Below are 19,875 nucleotides of genomic sequence, written 5' to 3'. Positions count from 1 at the left end.
GTTTGCCCGAGCTTTCCTTATCATTATGAGGATTTTTTTGTTGTTGTTCCCTTTCTCATTATGAGGAATGAAAAGCAAAGCAGAGTGGACACTGTTGATCCAGCAGTCTTGATGTACCCAGAATGTTAGTTGCTGCTGCTGCTGCTGCTGCTAAGTTGCTTCAGTCATGTCCGACTCTGTATGACCCCATAGATGGCAGCCCACCAGGCTCCCCCATCCCTGGGATTCTCCAGGCAAGAACACTGGAGTGGGTTGCCATTTCCTTCTCCAATGCATGAAAGTGAAAAGTGAAAGTGAAGTCACTCAGTCGTGTCCGACTCTTCGCGACCCCACGGACTGCAGCCCACCAGGCTCCTCCGTCCATGGGATTTTCCAGACAAGAGTACTGGAGTGGAATGCTAGTTACACCTTCTTTAACTTCCATAGCAGATGTGGGTAAATATCACTAGTCCTGTTTTACAGGTGGGGAAGCAGATTCAAAGAGGTGAGTAAACTTGCCCTTGGGTATTGAGCTGGTAAATGGCAGAGCTAGGGTTTGAACCCAGATCCACGTGCCTTCAAGATAGCTGTCCATCTGTACCTGGCACATAGTAGGCCTTTACTCACAGAGGATGTCTTCTTTCTCTTCTGTCAATTATCAATATATATAGATAATGATAATCCCAGGCAGGAAGAGTAAAGTGGGCTTTTTTTTTTTTTTTTTTCCTACTGGTCTACAGATACAGTCCTATAAAAGTCAGATGGTTGATGTAGTCCATCCTACCTAGAAGGTGTCAAGAAGGCTTTGTGAAGGAGGGAAAGGGGTATGTGAACTGGGAATTTAGGAACCACTGAAGGACTTGAAGGAGGAAAGGGATGTGATCAGAGCAGGAAGAATCAAGTTTAAGAAGGGAACGAGAACAGACCATAGGGAGACCAGTCGGGAGCCTACCGCACCGACAGGGTGTTCCAATGGTCCAGGCGCGGAAGCAGGAACAGACAGGAGTCGAGATGCAAACAGGCCAGCAAAAAAGGCATAAAGGGCAGGACCTTGTGCCTGGCTGGCTCTCGGCTGGACAGCCACACCGTTTTCACAAGGCAGCTGGAAGCGCTCTTGGGCAATCTCATCTCCAAAACGACCGCATTTCATTATCATTTAAGTCTTTCTTGGGCTCCACCAAAGGCTACGAGTGTCTTGAAAAAGAGAAGCGTCTCTTTCCTCAGGTGAGGGGAGAGCATGCCAGAGCTTTCTCTTCTAATATAAACTAGACAAGGAGATGCAGCTGAACTTGGCAGAGGCTGCCGGAGAACACTAATAGACTCGACGAGGAGAGAATTATAGGAAGAGACAGCTCCAGAGGGTGGTGAGGCAGGGAGAGGAAGCCGACCTGGGAGTGCCAGCCCCAGGTGGCCTCACAGGGAGCCGGGTCAGCGTGGGCAGCCCAGACAGCCCCAGGGCCTGGCCAGGCTCAGCTTTTCACCCAGATAGAAGCTTCTCCCTCAGGAGCAGAGATAAGCCCGCTCGCCCCCAGCCTCCTTCTTGGTGGGTTTCTAAGCAATCTCATTAATTATGGAGGCTCAGGGACTGGAATGGAATCCACAGCGTTTCCTGCCTGGGAGTTCCCATTGGGGGAGTATAGCAGTGACCTAGAAACATTTAGCTAGGAAAAAAAAACCAAAACAAACAAACCAGCCCCCGCAGGTTTGACACTCCCACCAGAGACAGGGAAGGGCTGGGGGTCTACTGCGTGCAAAATATCCTCTCAGGCAGCGAGCTGTCCCATGGAACGCTTGGCTTTGACCACGGTGCTTAGCTTTTATAAATCAGATTATTTTCCTTCTGCCTTTAAAAAAAAAAAAAACAAAAAACCCAGCTTTGGTCTCTGACTCACAGGCTCAAAACAGACTGCGCTGGTTACAGAGGTTGGGAATTTCAGCAGTGGCACAGGCTGGAACTGTTCTCCAATAGGAAATCGAAGACCGGGAGACAAAGGAGGGGAGGTGGAGCGGGGAGGGCAGGCAGAGCAGGAAATAGTGGCGGAGATAATGTTCAGCTGGGGAAGGAGCTGGCTCCCGGGTGCCCCCCAACAACCGAAAGGTTGCTCAGACCCAGGAGTGAGTGGGGCAGGGTCTTGGCTCCCCGCGGGTAGCCCGTTAGTCCCCTGTGGGCATCAGTGGGCTGCTCATCCCAGCTCCTGGGTCTTAGGCAGATGCTGAGCTGAGCGAGAGGCTGTCACCGCCCCCAGAGGGCACCGTCACTCACGGCTGATAAGGTGGCATCAGGGTTGCGATCAGCTGGGGGCTGCAGAGGCGGGGCTGGAGGTGGCGGGAGGCCCGGGGAGGCCAGAGCTGGCTGCTAAGAGAGGTGTCCCCTGTTCTGACTTGTGTCTCTCCTCTCTCTGTGCCTCGCTTTGTCCTCCTTTTTCTACCTTCCTTTGAGTCTCTGGCTCATTTTAACTTGCTGTCTCTCTCATTCTTTGTCTTCTCCCCTTCTTTTCTCTGCCTGAGTCTCTTTTACTCTCTGAAGAAAAATGGCTGAACTGGTGAAACCAGAGATCACACCGCCACCCCCGCCCCTACTCCCACCCCCAGGCTGGATGTGTGAGAAAGGAGCATGGCTTTCACCTCCAGGCTCTTGTTCTGCCGTGTGGAGGGTTCCCTAAGGAGAAGAGGAAGGGCTGGGAAAAATCAATGCAAACTCGTGTCATTTTCTGGGCCTGGTGACAGGGGGCTGGAGGGCTACGGCGGGCAGGGAAACCCGAGAAGGGCCAGGCACTGGCTCTGACCGAGGCTGGACACAGCCAGGGCAGGCCGCCACCCCGCGGGAGGAAGCTGGCTGTCAAGGCCAGGATGCCCCAGGGAAGTCAGGAGGCAGCGAGACTGCAGTCGGACGACCGGGCAACCTGGTCAGATCCCGCTGCTGTTGCACCAAGTAAAACAGGGCATTTCTGGGGGTGAAGTGCAAGGACAGAAGGCCCCAGAACTAGGGGCTGTAGGATCGTCATTGCATCAATCCTTCTAAGAGCCCCGTGAAGGGGCAGGGGTTCTCATCTGAAAGGTCAGGGAGGCTCAGACAGGCCACGGACAGTGTCCAACGCGCCCAGCTGGGAAGAGCAGGGCCGGCTCCTCATCGTGGGCTTTTCCTACTAGTGCTGCTTCCTGGAGGAGCCAGATACTCAGCCACTGGTAAGTTCAGAGTAGAGGGAATCAGGTGAGGATGAGCCCAATGGTGGAGAAGATGGAGGGAGGAGGAGGACGGGAGAAAACTGCCCTCCAGATCTCTCCCTCTGGAGACCGCTTGGGAAGGCAGTTCACAGTGTCCACGTCTGCTTTGGGAGATGGAAATATTCTGCCGCTCTGAAGAAAGCAGAAGGGGAGGACAGAGACAGAGAGAGGGAGGCAGAGTCCTTCCCGCTTACTCCGGTCCCCCGCTCTCCTCCCTGGAATGCAGGCCTGTGGCAGACAGGACAGACACAAGAGAACGGTTACTGAGCCTACTGTGAGCCTGTGCTGTGCTAAGTGTGATCACAAAGGGGCTCTTCTGTCATAACACCCCCATCTCTATGTTATAGAGAAGTGAGCTGAGGCATGAGGTGGCTTCCCTCGTGGTTCGGCAGTTGAGAATCCGCCTGCCAATGCAACCTACTCCAGTGTCCTTGCCTAGGAAATCCCATGGACAGAGGAGCCTGGCAGGCTACACGATGTCGCAAAGAGTCAGACACAACACTGAGAAACAACAAGAGGGAGGCACAGAATGCAGTTCGCTCACGATCACACAGCTAGGAAGTGGCAGAGCCGGAGCTGACTCCCTCCGTTTTCCTTGGCCCCAAGCTCTGTCTCTGTCCCCATCTTCTAGCATGGAGCTGGGGGTGGGTGGTCAGGGTGAGAGGGGACATATCAGCTGATCTGCTCAGTCCCCAGGGGGTAGCGGAGACTGAGCCAGGCCTGCTGGGGTGGTACCCTCCGCTGGGAGGGGAGGAGACCAGTGACAGAGCCAGCCCACGGGCAGTCCAAGCCGCCTCCTCCCCACTGCCCTGCGCTGCCTGGAGAGTGGCAAGCCTGTGTGGGGCCCTCCTTGGCCAGCTGGAGGAGCAGACTGTGTCCAGCATCTTCTCCAGGGAGCATAACAGAGGCTGCACGTGGCCGTGGCAGGTGGAGCAGCTGAGTGTGGAAGGGGGCTGCTATCAGGGGCCCAGGGAGTCCGTGCCACAGTTTCTGGTGGAGAGCTCTACTCTTTAACACCTTGGGGCCCCCAACCCTGCGATTCTACCTGGACAGGCTCTGAGAGGGAGAGGGGACCATCCACGACGGGCGCAGAGAGCCAGATGCGGGGCTGCAGCCGAGGGACATGCACCTCGCACCACCCTGTGAGCTGACATGCGACCCTGAGACGTTCACGTGACGTGAGTGCACCCACCACGTGGCTCGAAGATGAACCTGCCGCGTAGCACTAGCAAAGAGCTGATGTACCCCGAACATCACTTCCTCCCCTACCGACCCGCACCCAACTCAGACACACTGGAAAGGGTGTAACTCAAATATATTCTGACATTCAACGCTGTTTATTTAACCCATGACTGATATGTTGCTTTCACCCATATTAAAAAATTTTGGAACCGATTTTTCAAATTCAGGGTATTCACGTACAGATCAGAAGCTCTGGCTCTCCTGGGTGCCTGTTCCCCACAGGGCTGCACTGGCTGGAGCTGAGAAGGGCACCCCCTCCAGGCAGGGCAAGCTTTTGAAACTAACCGGGAACTCTGTCCTGCCCACTTCACTCTTTCCCACTGCCTGCGGGCCCCACAAACCCCAGGGCTTGGGACAAAAGTCTGACATACGCCTGTGGTGGCCTTCATAACACCGTCTTTCTGGTCCTTCTCAAAAACGCAGCCACTTTTCAGCTCAGGAGAGGATGGAGGCAGCCTGCTACAAGCTAGGAAGCCTTATCGCGGGTCCTTCATTTCTGCCACTCTGCAGATGACAGACAACGTATTTCTCCGAGGGACACCCAGAGTGGGCAGGCAGAGCCTGTCATGGTAACAAATGGAGTCCCCATTGCCTATTCCTGAGCTGCCAGGGAAGCCTCTCGGCCTGTCCATCATGCTCAGAGAGTCAGGCCAGGCCATCCTGGGCCTAAGGGGGTGGTTGCCATGGGAACCAGAGCTGGCGCTGGACTGAGGCAGTCAGGGTCTTAGCCCTTCAAAGGTTGCATCTCCTTTTTCAGTTCTGGTTTAAGGAATGTCTGTCGAGCGCTGGTGACTTAACAAGCCCTGTTTGAGATTTGGAAAAGAGACTAAGATTCATCCCCTTGCCTTAAGAAACCCATGGTTTGATAGATTAGGAGTTTAGGATTAACATATACACACTGATGTACGTAAAAGAAACAACAAGGACCTACCATATAGTACAAGGAACTATATGCAATATCTTGTAATAACCTATAATGGAAAAGAATAGGAAGAAGTTATATATACATACATGTGTATGCGTGTGTGTGTGTGTGTGTGTGTGTGTGTAACTGAATCACTTTGCTGTACACCTAAAAATAACACAACATTGCAAGTCAACTACAGGGGAGAGACGAGAATGGATCACACGTCCTGGCTGGGTTTACAGTTCAAGGTTGGGGAGAAGCCCAGTCAAAGGCTGAGGCTGAGAAAAGTCCTTCAACTGGGGCAAAATCAGGACAGTTTCATGGGGAGTATGGTTTTGAGCTGGGCCTTAAATATCTCACTAAGGAGAGGGGGTGAGAGCGGGTATTGGGAAGGGGCTGGGGTCTGGGGGAGTGAGAGGAGGAGAAAGTGTGGAGACAGCAAGTACAGGATAGGGAGCAGCCATCTGGCTACAGGAGCGGGTTCATAGGGACTGATCTGCAGGCTGTTACGGTCCTCCATGGTCAAACACATATGGGGAAGACTGGGTTCATTTCCAGGAAGGAAACAGAGACTCTTCCAGGTACATTTGCCCACAGGCCGTCTCTCTGCCCGTCCCTTTGCATTTGCAGCTGGGGGAGCACCACGGGGTAGGGGAAGGGAGTGGCAGGGGAGGTAACACACAAAAGGCAGGTCATGCAGAGCCTTGGGTGACAGGTAGCAGCTAGCTTTGTTCTGCAGAGAATGGGAACACTCAAAGTTTCTAAGCAGAAAGTGACTTTATCAGGCTTGCTAATATTTTAGAAAGATCAGGGACCCCTGGAAGAAGAAGAAGAACAAGGTGGGGAGGAGAAGGGGCAGGGAATGTGGACGAATCCTCCAGCCCTGGAGCACATGTGAAGGAGCCGGAGGGGAGAAGCGTTGGCTGGCTTCCCGCGGGCCTGCAGAGCCTACTCGAGGAGAGTGGCCAGTGGCTCCCTTCCCAGTGATGTGGAGCATGCCAAGGGTCTGAGAAGGCTGACCACCCACCTGGGAGAGCTGGGTGGTCAGGGATGGATGCCTCGTTTATAAGGGCATTCATCCCTAAAGGTCGGGATGCACCCCTTCTCTGCAGGAGTGTAGGGGCAAGAAGAAGGACTCCACAGCTGTGTGTGACCTCCTGTGCCTCCATTTCTTCAGATGAAACAGGGATAGAGACAAACTGGAGGGGAGGGGGCTCCTGGAGGGCAAAAGAGCCATGAGCGCCTTGTGGATACTCAGGGGAAGATACTCCCATGATGCTCAGCTCCTAGCCACTTCTTAGGTGCTAAGGTTCTGGAGTCAGGCAGAGTTGGGATCAAAACTTAGCTTTGCTCTGGGCTAACTGTGGGGCCCTGATCAAGTCACCTCCACCCTAAACCTCAGCCTCCTTGTCTGAAAATGGGGCCGCATGAAGCTCTCCCCTCAGGAGTGGTAAGGGTTAAGAGAGATTGCACTATCGTTTAAGGGGCTAAATGGTACCTGACATGGTAACTGTTCAATAAATATTAGCTATCATTAACTTTTAATATTAATGAAGTGTTAGACTGTTGGTAGTAAAAGTCCGATTTGGATTCTATCACAGAACTTCTAAAAGCAATTTTACTACTTTCAGGTACAAACAGCGACCCCTGTTGGACGACGACGGTGTTGGCAGGAAGAGTCTTGGGGGCCGTCTTGGCCCCTTTGAGCTGCTTACGGAATACCACAGACTGGGTGGCTGACAAATAACAGAAGTTTATTCCTGACAGTTTTGGAGGCTGGAGGTCCAAACTCAAGATGCTAGCAGATTCAGGGTCTGGTGAGTGCCCGTGTGCTGATTCGTAGACTAACATTAAACTCACATGGTTGGGGGATAGGGGGCAAGAAATCTCTCCTGGACCTCATTTAAAAATGGTATTACTCCCTGAAGGCCCACCTCCTCATAGCATCACAGTGGGCATTAGGATTCAGCCTACGAATTTGAGGGTTGACACAAGCATTCAGTCCAGAGGTCTCTGTTAATCACTGGATAATAAAAATTTGACTCATTCCTGTATCTTCAAAGGTGCTTCTCAAGTACTTAAAAGTTTCTCCTGTTTTCCCAGTCCCTATGAGCCCTTAGAACATGGACGCCAATGCTAACCTGCTGCCCAGGGTTCTTTACTGAGCAGCAGCACCAAGGCCCAGGTCTGGTTCAGGGTCACCACCAGCCAGGAACGAATGGTCAGCTGGGAGGGGGGCTGAGGAGAGGCCCGGCCACTGAGAGCATTGTTTACAGAAAAGAGCAGACTAAGGTCAGAAGAGGTGGGGAGAGAGGTGGTGGTCTCTTCTGAGGAGTGAGTCTCTTTGTTATGGCAGCTTAGCTTCCTCTAACTGATACAAGGAGCTTCCAACGAATGTGACAAAAAAGAGTAAGAAAGTGCTTGGCAAGTCACTTCTGAATCTGTGACTCTTGGTTTCCCTTCTGTAAAGCAGAGTTAATGTCCAGCATCACCAGCTCACATCTAGGATTTTTTCACTGAACTTCCACCATATGTCCAGGATGAAAAGAGGGCTAGGGATACAAAGAAATAGAAAACAAGAAAAATCTTCAAATTCCTTGACCCATCCCAGTAGGACCTTAGTGAACGACCCAGCTCACCTCGTCCAATCTCATGACTCACCTGTGTCCCAGTTTTGCGGGGTCCACACCCTCTCCCCACGAAGGCCTCTGCTCAAGCGGGGCGGTCTACCTGGAATGCCCGTCCCCTTCTTCCTTGCTGCAGAAACGTCCCTCATCCTTCCAGACTTCCTCTGGGATAGAGTCAACTCTCCCTCACTGGGTGATATGACCAGGAAGGTACCCGTCCTTCTGGCTTCTCTTTAGCTACTAATCAACTTTCAACTGTGCCAAGTCACTTTAGTCATTTCCGACTCTTTGCAACCCCATGGTCTGTAGCCCGCCAGTCTTCACTGTCCATGGGATTCAACTTTCAACTACTAAACGTTGAGTGACCAGTACTGAGCACAAGGCCTGTCAAAGAGCAAGTGCTGAAAAGTGTACATTCACTCAAAAGGCCCTATGAGGCCCTGAGCTACAGATCAGAGGCATCATCGTGAAGAAAGCACACACCTTTGCCCTCAGGCAGCTTATATTCTCATGGGGAAAACAGACATTTTCCCCTGGTAGCTCAGATGGTAAAGAATCCACCTGTAATGTAGGAGACCTGGGGTTCGATCCCTGGGTTGGGAAGATCCCCTGGAGAAAGGAATGGCAGCCCACTCTAATATTCTTGCCTGGAGAATCCCATGGACAAAGGAACCTGTCGGGCTACAGTCTGTGGGGATCACAAAGAATCAGACGTGACTGAATGACTTTCACTTTCACACACACACACACACACACACACACACACAAGCAGGTGTGTAATTACACACAGTGGTGAATGATGTAAGGAAACAGGTAAGGCGTGGTCCCAGAGCATCTCCGCGTGCTGACTGATTTTAGGTAGGATGTCAGGGCGGGCCTCATTGAGGAAGTGCCATCTAAGCTGAGACTTCAAGGGAGTGGGCTTTGAGAAGGTGGAGGAGGGTGTCTGGGGTAAGGATGGTGTTCCAGGCGAAGGCACAGTGTGTGCAGAGACTCAGAGTCAGACAAGAACTCCGTGTGAGATTATAGGCTGATGAGCAGCAGAGAGTGGAAGGAGCTGGGGCAGAGTGGCTGGAGGATTTGGGGTTTTATCTGCTGAGCACCCAGCAGCCATGGAAGGGCTTTAGGTAGTGGAGTGACCTGTGTGGCTCCCATGAGCAGGAGAGGAGGTTACTGCCATGGTCCAAACCCAGCAGGCTGCAGCCTTGGGCCTAGGAGGTGGCCGTGGGGGAGGAGACAGGTGGGCAGGGCAGTGCTGTGGGAGCAAATGGAGGTACTGAACGGGACCGTTGAGGGAGAAGGTTTCTGGAAGAGGGGAAGGACGGATATCAGAGAAATAATGAGGAAGGAGAGAGGACCTCCGTCTTCAAGAATCGTATCTAGAAAACCAGTTGGAGCTGGAACAGATGGTGCATGAGGAAAGCTGAATGACTAGGCAGAGCTTGCCAGAGAATGACACCATTGGCTTCTTTAAACAAATGCTGTCAACATCTGGGTGAGGTGGAATGGAATTTGTTAAAGACTCAGGCCTGGGACTTTCCTGGTGAACCAGTGGTTAAGACTCTGCCTTCCAGTGCAAAGGGTGCAAGACTGATTCCTGGTCAGGGAGCTAAAATCCTACATGCTTTGTGGGATCTTATACTATCTCACCTTAACAATGGTCCACATAAAAAAAAAAAAAAAAAGACTCAGGCCTGTAAGAAATGAAAACAATCAGCACATCCATCATTAGGTAAATACGCCAGGGGCCCTCTACAACAGACAGTGCGGCCACATCAAAGAACAAGGGGGCTCGACACAGACAAGCAACTGTCTCCAAGAGGGACTGAGGAAAGGCCGGGCCCAGATGGTGGGCATTGCACGTGGCCATTTATATTATATTGGGGGAAATGTACAAATGCTGCTTAGTGCAAAGTCACTTTAGTTGTGTCCAACTCTTTGTGATCCTGTGGACTGTAGCTCAGCAGGCTCCTCTGTCCATGGGATTCTCCAGGCAAGAATACTGGAGCGGGTAGCCATTCACTTCTCCAAGGGATCTTCTTGACAATATAAATATACAAATATAAACTATAACTATATTTTCTTCTGGAATAAAAGTAAACTATCTCTTAGAAGCACCCAAGAAACTGAAAACATTTGTTACCTCCAAGAAGTAAAATGAGATAGAGGAACACCTTTCACTCAATATCCTTTTGTGCCTTTTGGATTTTCAATCATGATAATGAATTAACTGTTAAACAATTAATAACTGTCATTAAAGAATAAGTTCTGGCTTAAAGATTAACTGGCTGTTACACAAAATGTATAGATCTAAGGAGCTGCTCTTAGGGAGGAAGTTTGCTTGCTCTGGTGAGGCCCCATCTACTAGCTGCCCCCACCGCCATTGCCTTACCCCCACCTTCTGGCGGTAGGGAGGCAACAGTGAGCTGGGGGTACCCTGGCTCTTTGCCTCCCTATCCCATAAACCAGTGTAGAGTAGGACAGGTACCAGTTGCAGGGTTCTATAGTTTTGATTGGTGCTATTAAAATTGATTTTTTTTCTTGAAATCACCTAATATTCAGAAAATATATGGCCAGTTCCACAGCAGCATAGAGCCTCAATCAACACACTCCAAGGTCAGAATCCCAAGCCAAAAAGTTTCCACTGAAAGCGGTCCACATGTCATCCAGAGGGGACAATCCTCCTCGTGCCCTTGGAGGCCGAGTCTGGTGAACCCAGGGAGGGCCCAGCCACTGCTGGGTAGCCCCCTGAATTCTGCACATGGGTGGCCCCTGGTGGACCAGTGATGGGCCCTGGTGCCTAATCCAGAGCAGGACAAGGCCGGAGATGGGAGAAAAGAAGGTGTGATGTGGTCTGCAGGACCCAAAGTTGAATGAAAAGGAGAGACTGCTCAAGACTTAGTAGAGATTCCAAGATGGCAAGAGCACAGCATGAACGCAAGTGTAGGGCTCTGTGTGATCGCAGAAATCCCACACCCACGAATCAGGTCTCGTAACGACCCTCTAGGGTAGGCCACCCAGAGGAGGCTCTGATGAGGTTCAAAGAGACGTCTAAGGTCACAGGCACCTTAGTGGAGGTAGCAGGATTTGAACTCAGGTAAAGGCCATGCTTCCCGCACACACTGCACCCTAACAATGGTAATCGATGTCATGGGCACTCACTCCATGCAGGGCCCTGTTCTTAACGTCAGTCACATATTCGTTTAATACACACAACCATCTGCTACATACATTAGTATCTGTTTTGCAGATATGGATGTAAGTACAGAGAAGTGCAGTAACTTTTCCAAGAACACACAGCTAGTGAATGGCAGAACAAGCATTCAGCCCCAGGTGATCTGATCCCCAAAGCCCAGTTTCACCACCACACTCTCCTGGGAAAGGTGGTTCAGGGGGTCAGGGGCCTGAAATCGACCAGTCATCCAGAGTGGGTGGGTCAGACTTGGGAGCAGAGAAGAAGACTTTCCTGTGACCAGATTCTAGATTAGTCTGGGACAATTCAGGAAGTTCTGTATCATCGCCGCAGGACAATCGTGCAGGTTCGAAACACTTCGTCTCTTTGTAGGAAAATGGGCAGGCACATCTTCACTGACGGCCTCAGACTGGTGGGACAGCCGCTTGCAAAGAGGAGGGATAAGGTAATGGAAAATGCTGAGAGAAGCTTGAATGTTTATTCCTGCTCCAGTGTTTCCTCCATGAGCCAAACAGTGACTAACACCAGGGGAAAAGTCCCCTCGCCTCCCCAGGTGGCATCCCCACGGGCACATCAAGGGCCCCCTCCCCAGCCCAGGGCCGCCTGCGTGTCCTTGCCCAGTCGACGGGACGCTGAAGTTGGGTGAGGACGAGGAGTGGGCATCTAGCAGTATAGGGCAGGAAACTCGCATTTTGTGCCTGTGGTTAATGGGAAAATCAGCACTTTCGTGGGAGACAGAGTGGATCCCAGAGAAACAAGAATGAGACTGACTAAATCCTCTCTCCTCCTCATCACAGTGCTGCGGGATCCCCGAGCTGTGCTCACCGTGTGGTTCGTGGCAGCCTCACCCAAACCTTCAGGAATAACTATGTGAGTGTTCCAATGCTCTCAGTGGGAAGGCTCATGCACTTGAAACAGGAAGTAACCTGTCCAAGAATACTCAGTGGACAAAGGCCAGAGCTGGGATCCCAAAACCGGTCTATCTGACTCCAGCTGGTGCATGGGTAACCACCATGTTATGCCCCAACACTAGGTCACCTGGGCAAGGTTCTACTTCCGCACCGGAACATGAAGACTGAATAGGTATAGCACGTGGAACCATGTGAAAGCTAAAATAAGACCCTGCGTGGAGAGCTCCTGGCACAGCAGCTGGTATACAGTAAGTGCTCAAGAAATGAGCTGCAGAAAAGAGCGCACTCGGCTCCTGGCTGCTCAGACCTCCCGTATTAGATGTGAACCCTCTTGTAGCACGTTGTATGATTTCATTTTATCTCAGACACCTGAAGTTTGGACCCTAGACTTCTGCACACTTGTGAATGTAAATGAGATGCAAATCAAACTGCCCCCCGGATAAACAGGGAACCAACTAGCTGGAGATCAAGGGGATGGGCTGCCTCTGAAGACGAGCCGATGCTCACATCTGTCTGGTTTATGGGTCATCACCAGTCTTCCCTAGCAGATGATGGCACCTCCAAGCACTTAGTGAGGCAGAGCTGCCTTCACAGCCCGATTCTGGGCATCTCCCTTCTTCTCTGTGCCCTTGTAGGAGCCAGGTCCTCACAGGTCTCCATCACACCTGCTCAGAAGATGTGGAGAGATTTCCTCTTGCTCTGGACTTAGTGACTGAGATTCACTTGAAGTGGCAGCCCTATCAGAAGTGTCCACACCACAAGAGAAGTTAGGACAATCCCAGGGGTAGATGGAGCTCTGCATAGAATGATGTAATGCAGAGAGGCAGTGTGCTAATGACATGCAAATACCCAGAGGTAACGTGGGCAATGAAGCCAGGTAGGTGGGAGGAAACCACCAGCGCAACCCAAGGACCCTCATGTCTGGAAGCGGTAGGATCTGGGGTAAGGTGAGCACCTTCCCTGTGCCCAGCCGGCCACCCCCACTGTGCAGAAGCTGCAGACCCAGACAGCCCAGTCTTTCCCAAGAAAACTGCAAATCTTTGAACGTGACAGTCTTGATTTCTGGTTCAGTTTGCTCTAAATACCATTAAGCTTAACAAAAGTTTGAGGTTTTCTGGCTCACAGGCCTCCTGCTTATAGAACTTCTTACATGAGTGGTTCTCAACCTTCCCTGGGGTCATGGGCCTTTTGAAATTACAGTGAATAAACTCTAAAGAAAAGCCATGGTGTGAGAAGATTCTTGCAACTCCGATAAGGGCAAAGGACTGATGTCTAGAGTACTTTAGTACAAGAACAAACCAAAAGTCCAATATGAATCGATCATTAAAAAATAATACAACTCAGTAAAGAAATGGGTAATAGACCAGAGCTCTGCTTTCCAGAAAGGAAACCCCAGTGGCCAAAGGCATAGGAAAAGTGACCACTCTTACTAATCATCTAAGAAATACAAATTAAACAACAGGGAATTCTCTGGATGTCCAGTGGTTAGGACTCCGAGCTCTCACTGCCAAAGGCCTGGGTTTGACCCCCAGTCAGGGAACTAAAATCCCACAGGTCACATGGCATGACATAAATAAGTAAATAACATTACCACCCCTCCACCACACACACACACATACACCAGATTGGTAAAATCAACAGGCCTGACAGTGTGGACCACAGTGAGATATCAAGGAATTGGAACGTTCCTCTACTGCTGATGGGACTATAAATTGGAAAAAACACTCTGAAAAACAATCTGGCAAGGCCTGGGAAAGCTGAACGGACACACAGCCCAGGACTCAACAGTACCCCCAGTTACTTTCCTTAGACAAACTCCTGCACGCACACAAGACAATGTCTACAGAACATTGCTCATAAAAGTCAGGCCCTAGAACTAGCCCTCATTTCCAGAAACCGGTGAGCTGCGGCTGAGTTATGCAGCACAAGACCACAGAGCAGAGAAAGGGAGAGAAAGTCAGGTTCACACTCGACTTGACAGATCTCAAAAACAAACGTCATGTGTTTCTTGGGAAGCAAGTCTGGATATTCACGGTCAGAGTTCAAAAGCAGGTGCCGCCGAACAAGCTGTCATTTAGGAATAGGCTCCTAGGTGAGAAAATGATAGAGGCAGCCAGGAATGATCATTAAAAAAACAAACAAACAAAAAAAACAGGAGAGTAGTTACCTCAATAGAGAGGAGGGTGATACAATTAAAGTGGGGCTCACTGGGGACCTCCAGCTATGGACAGTGCCATGTTTCTCAGTGCAAGGATTGATCCCCAGCACTGTCTCCATTATTCTTTCCATTATTTGCGACCCCATGGACTGTAGCCCACCAGGCTCCTTTGTCCATGGGGATTCTCCAGGCAAGAATACTGGAGTGGGTTGCCATGCTCTTCTCCAGAGGATCTTCCCAACCCAGGGATCGAACCCACGTCTCCTGTGGCTCCTGTCTCGCAGGAGGGTTCTCTACCACTGAGCCACCGGGGAAGCCCCCTCTTTATGTGTATTCCATCACAAAATAAACATAAAGATTATTCTTCTTTCTGCTATTTAAAAAAAGAAAAAAGATCTGATGAAATCTAGGGATCCTCCTTACAGAACTATGAAAAAACATCATAAATTTCATCTAAATGCAGGGGGCTCACAGGGCCTTTTGAGGTCCTCTGTAGGAGGAACCCACCTAGGCTGCCACAGCTGACTTACACACTTGTCATCCCGGGAGGTGAGCGGCCATCCTATGCCACTGGTGCAGGGACGCAGCTCAGGCAGCAGCCGGGAAAGGAATGTTCTAGGACCGGCGGAGCCAAGCTGGCACCCCGAAGAGAAGGTCTCCTCATCTGCACGGCTTCATGCCACCAACCTCGGCACACTTCCCTGCCTTCCTGGAGCATTTCTGCCTCCAAGACCCCAGTATTTCCGTTTGCCGGCTCTGGCTGTCACCCCTAACCTGCAGCTTCCCCAGAGTTCAGTCCTTTGGGGGAAGAAAGAAGTATGGAAACACCAGAAGGTAGCTAATTGCTTGTGTTACAAATAGTAATCTTGCTTTTTAAACCTTAGGAGGATAATGATCTGTTTTTGGTGTATTAAAGCTTAATTGTTTAAGTAGGGGAATAAAAATCAACTTCCAAACAAGGGAGTCTAGAAGCAGAACAGACTTCCTGCAGAAGCAACGCTGTGAGGCGCTGCAAGAAGACTCACCGTGCGGCTTGGGGAAGACACTTCTTCCCCTTGGGCCTCAGCTGCCCATCTGTTCAGTGGAGACGCTGGGTTTCTAGAAGACTCCTGAGAAGTCCCCAGCCCTGACATCCCGGGGTTCTGACCTCCAGCTTCGTTTGCTCCCTCCTGGAATTAGGTGAGGTGAGCATGGTCTTCCTCATCACCGTCCGGGGCCAGGCACATGGTGGATACCGACTGATAAGGCTGTTGACCTTACTCTACGTGCTCCATATTCCTCACAGGGCTAATCACAGACAGAAGCCTCGCTGTCTTCATCTATAAAGTGAGAAGTACCGTGTGGGGCCAACGTGAGCCACGCAGGGTGTGAGACCCCTTGCCCGGTTCCCTAGGACACAGTAGGTTCCATCTGGTTGGTCCCATCTTACCTTGGCCGCCTGAAACACTGCTCCTGCCCTGGCTGAGCTCACCCTCTCCCAGCACACACAGCGCAGCTGCTCACCCCTGGGTCCCACCGCCATCCCACTAGATGGGCCAGGCCATGGGCAGACAGGCCCTATGCTGTACTCCAAGTGCAAATAGAATACCAAGCCTCTCACTCCCAGGAGGTCCTAGGAGCCTCTGTTTGTTGGACATGGTTTCCAGAGCTTTCAGGGCCCCAATACCCAAACAACTAACTGCACACCCCTCTCCCTCGGGGCCAGGGGCCACAAATGTTGGGTCAAAAGTGAGGGCAGTAAATCCATCTAGTAAATGAAACACTCTGTAATAGACCCATCAAGCGCCTTGAAATGTAAAGACAAGTAAAATAATGAAATTAGCAAGCAAAAAGCAAGAGCAATTCTGACTGAAGAGTGGCTCTTTTGAGGTGTTGGCTATTAAAGGAGGTCAAAAGTGGGAGGTGGAAAGACAGAGAGGAGAGAAAAGGAAAAAAAGAAGAGGAAGAAGGAGGGGGAAAGGAGGCAAGGAAGCAGAGAAAAGAAGAGGGTAGAGGGAGACAGGACATAGAAAAAGATAATTTCAGGTCCTGGTGGTAAGGGCTTTGAATAAATCTGATTTGGTGTCAGCATCTTGCCGTGGCTTCTCTGTCTGATTTGTTTTGGGTGAGGAGGCTGGAGTCAAGACTGTGAGTCCATGCTGACCTTCAGGTAAGCTGATTGTTGGCTAGGGAGGTCCACTGCCTTGCTCACACCCCAGAGGAGACAGATACTCAGTCTCCTGGGGCATAGAGTGATGAATGGGGAAGTGGGGTAGCCGCTGTGTTTCTAGACTGAAGGTCACAGCTCCTGCCAGGTAACCTTCCCCACACAGGCCTGGGGTGGCAACGGGAACCACAGTCCCCCAGGGCACTGCACTGTTCATTGAGATTTCCCTGCATCCCACCCAGGTCTTCGTGAACAGACCCTTTATTAAACTCTTCTCCAGTCACCCAACTTGAGTGAGCTGTCTGCTTCCTGCTGGGACCTGCTTGAAACAAGCACACAGACAGTGATCCTCAAGTCAGCCCTGCCTGCAGGGTATCCCATTTCCAGGTAAGAACACTGAGCCCAGAAGCTCAGAGAGGGCAAGTGACTTGTCTGAGGTTGCACAGCTGGTAACAGAGGAGTGGGGTTACCACCAGTATCTACTGGTTCCCCAACCTGCCATGAGGTTTCCAAACTAGAGAGAGGGCTTCCCAGGTGGCTCAGTGGTAAAGAATCGCCTGCCAATGCAGGAGATGCAGGTTTGATCCCTGGGTCAGAGAGATCCCTTGGAGAAGGAAATGGCAACCCATTCCAGTATTCTTGCCTGGGAAATCCTGTGGACAGAGGAGCCTGGCAGGCTACAGTCCATGGCGTCACAAAAGAGTCAGACATGACTTAGTGACTAAACAACAGCAAACCAGAGAGAGAAAGAAAGAGAGTGGTTCAGCGATGAAAGACTGGGCCAGAAGTCGGGAATCTCGAAGGCTAACAGTCACTGCCCACTTGAGTCCTCTCTAAGCAGGAGCCTCAGAGGCTGCTGGGAAGCTGCCTTCCTTATCTCCCAAAGCCCTGTCAATTCCCTGCATCAAATGTCTCCATCAAATCTTCCATCTCCACTGCCAGTGTCCCAAAAGACTCTTCTTTGTCCCCTCCCACCTGGTCAAAGTCGCCTGGCTGCCTCTTACCACCATCAGCTTCTCTACCATGGGAGGGATCTTTCTAGAATACCCGCCTCACTCTGACATCTCTTCCTAGAATCTGTCTCTCCTTCTCCATTGCCTACGAGATCAAATCTAAACTCCTAGGCATCAAAACCCTTTTCAGCTTGGCCTCTGCTGACCTTACCTCCCCCAGTGACCTCCTCACCGCCCGGCGTGGCAACCTTTGGAATATCTGCAGTTAACGTGCGCACCCTGCCCTACCCACCTCCGGGCCTTTGTACAGACTCTCTCCTCCACTCGGAGTGCACTTCTGAGCTTTCTGTTTGGGGCAAACTCCCATTTTTCTTTCAAGATCAAGCTGAAGCATGATCAAGAGGAAGATCTCCTAAGTTCCTCCACTGTCATCCCTTTCTCTGCCCTCAATCTCCCTCCCTGACTATCTCTTTCACTATTGTCCTCAGAATCTTTGTTCCTGCCTCGTCACAGCTTTTGGTTTTTATTTTCTGCATCAAAAATCCTTCAGGAAATAAACCGTGGCAATAAATCTAAAATGAACCATGAATTTCTTTGCCCCACACAATAATTGCTACCCTGCCTTTCTCCCTTGCTGTTCTATGAACGTCTGAAGGCAGGGATGTATCTTCATCCTCTAGGTTCCCAGGTCAGGGCCTGGACACCTGTAGTGCTCAGTACATCTTGTTGACTAAGCCACTAAGATCACTGATCCTTGACCGCGTGATTAAAGAGCCTTTGGACCTGAGGTCACTGTGTGGCCTGGGGCAAGTCCCTGAACCTCTCTGTTCTTCTTCCTAAAGTCTCAATGGTAAGCCCTTCCACTTATTCTTAGATATATAACTACCCTTTTCTTCCTCTTCCTCAGAGCCCAAGCCCTCTCCCAAGTGCTATAGCACTTTATATTTTATGTTTATACCCAGAGCCCTCTTTTAAATTCTCCTCTTTGAGTTTCCCTAAGTTCTCCTGCTGTTGATTTATTTATGTTTGGAGGAGAGCTTGTTGGATCACAGAGGTGCCGCTGGCAGAGCCCGGGAGCCCCCACGCATGCCCACAAAGAGTTTTCTCATCCATAAAGGATTCTGGCTCCAAGGCAAGTGTGATGGGCCATGGGAACACACAGGCCTTCTTGGTACCCACAGGCGTGTGACGGCATTCTGGACCAAGACTCAGGACTCTCTGAAAACCCAGCTGGGGGTGTGGGGCATCCTGAGCAGCACTCCACCTCTTCTTAGGATCATCAGGCAGCATCTGGGGTGACAAATACCATTCTCTGCTTGCGATTTACTTTTCCCTGTTGCCACACCCCCATCCCACCTCCCCTAGTCTTCCAATAAATGTGCTAACCCCCCTGAGGCAGAAGTCATCCAGAAGCAGGGCTGTGTGAAACATCAGGCTGGTAGTAGACACCCCCTGGGAAGACCTGGCCTCTCCTGTCGCCTCATTATAGCAAGCCTTCCCACACACCGCCACCGAATCACCAATCCCAGGAAGCCAGGAAGCCATCCCCTTACAGTAACGTGACTTATGATTTATGGTTGTGATTGCGATTCCCTTCTCCACTCCCCCCCCCCATTTTTTTTTTTTTTTTTTTGCAAAACATCTGATTTAACGGAGAAAATGCTATTCAGAGGAGCCTTGAGCTGTAAAATGCAAAAGCAGGGGAAAATGCTAGTATATGGTCTCTACTAGTAACGGCTACAGGGATCAGCTCTCAGATCGGAAACAGAGGCTTCTCAGGAACTGGCCTGTGACATTCCTGCCGCTGGCTGAAAGAGACCCAGGCTCAGCCCCAGCCTGAAGAGGCAGTCTGGAAGGAAGGCCCGTCTCCGCCTCCTTAGCTGGCCCCTGCCTTTCATCACCTGCTGGCCCTCCCTGGCTTGCGCTGTCAGCAATGGGAGAGGGGCAGAGACCTTAGACTCTGGGGCCAGTAGCTTCCTGCCAGGCTCCTTGGCTGAAGGAGGCAGCCAGCAGCTGCTGACAGGGCTTTCAAACCTACCTCTTTCCTCCAATTACAAGGTGAACAACCTTGACTCAGAGGTGCGTTTAGCTACTTTAACTCCTATGAGCAGCCTGGGGTGATGGGAGCTCTGCTGGCTAGCGCCCAGGACACCTGGCTTCAGGGACTTGTGTGACCCTGGGTAAGTCCCTTCCCTCTCTGGGTTTGCTTCTCTGTAAAATGGGACAGCTGGACACAGTCTTGAGAGCCCCTTGGACTGCAAGGAGATTCAACCAGTCCATCCTAAAGGAAATCAGTCCTGAATATTCATTGGAAGGACTGATGTTGAAGCTGAAACTCCAATACTTTGGCCACCTGATGTGAAGAACTGACTCATTTGAAAAAAACCCTAATGCTGGGAAAGATTAAAGGTGGGAGGAGAAGGGGACGACAGAGGATGAGATGGTGGGAGGGCATCACTGACTCAATGGACATGAGTTTGAGTAAACCCCGGGAGTTGGTGATGGACAGGAAAGCCTGGCGTGCTGCAGTCCAT

The 19,875-nt window shown here is 51.0% G+C and overlaps 1 long non-coding RNA gene across 1 annotated transcript; it reads left to right on the top strand.

Annotated features, from left to right (window-relative positions):
* Nucleotides 1-6,989: 6,989 nt before the first annotated feature.
* LOC139187182 (uncharacterized) lies at nucleotides 6,990-13,422 on the top strand. Its single transcript, XR_011570794.1, has 3 exons — nucleotides 6,990-7,170; nucleotides 11,546-11,618; nucleotides 11,971-13,422. It is a non-coding gene; the product is annotated as an uncharacterized lncRNA (long non-coding RNA).
* Nucleotides 13,423-19,875: the final 6,453 nt, after the last annotated feature.

This window comes from Bos indicus, chromosome 15, assembly GCF_029378745.1.
Source record: "Bos indicus isolate NIAB-ARS_2022 breed Sahiwal x Tharparkar chromosome 15, NIAB-ARS_B.indTharparkar_mat_pri_1.0, whole genome shotgun sequence".
NCBI classification, from domain to species: domain Eukaryota; kingdom Metazoa; phylum Chordata; class Mammalia; order Artiodactyla; family Bovidae; genus Bos; species Bos indicus.
This window is presented reverse-complemented; position numbering and strand designations above follow the sequence as displayed.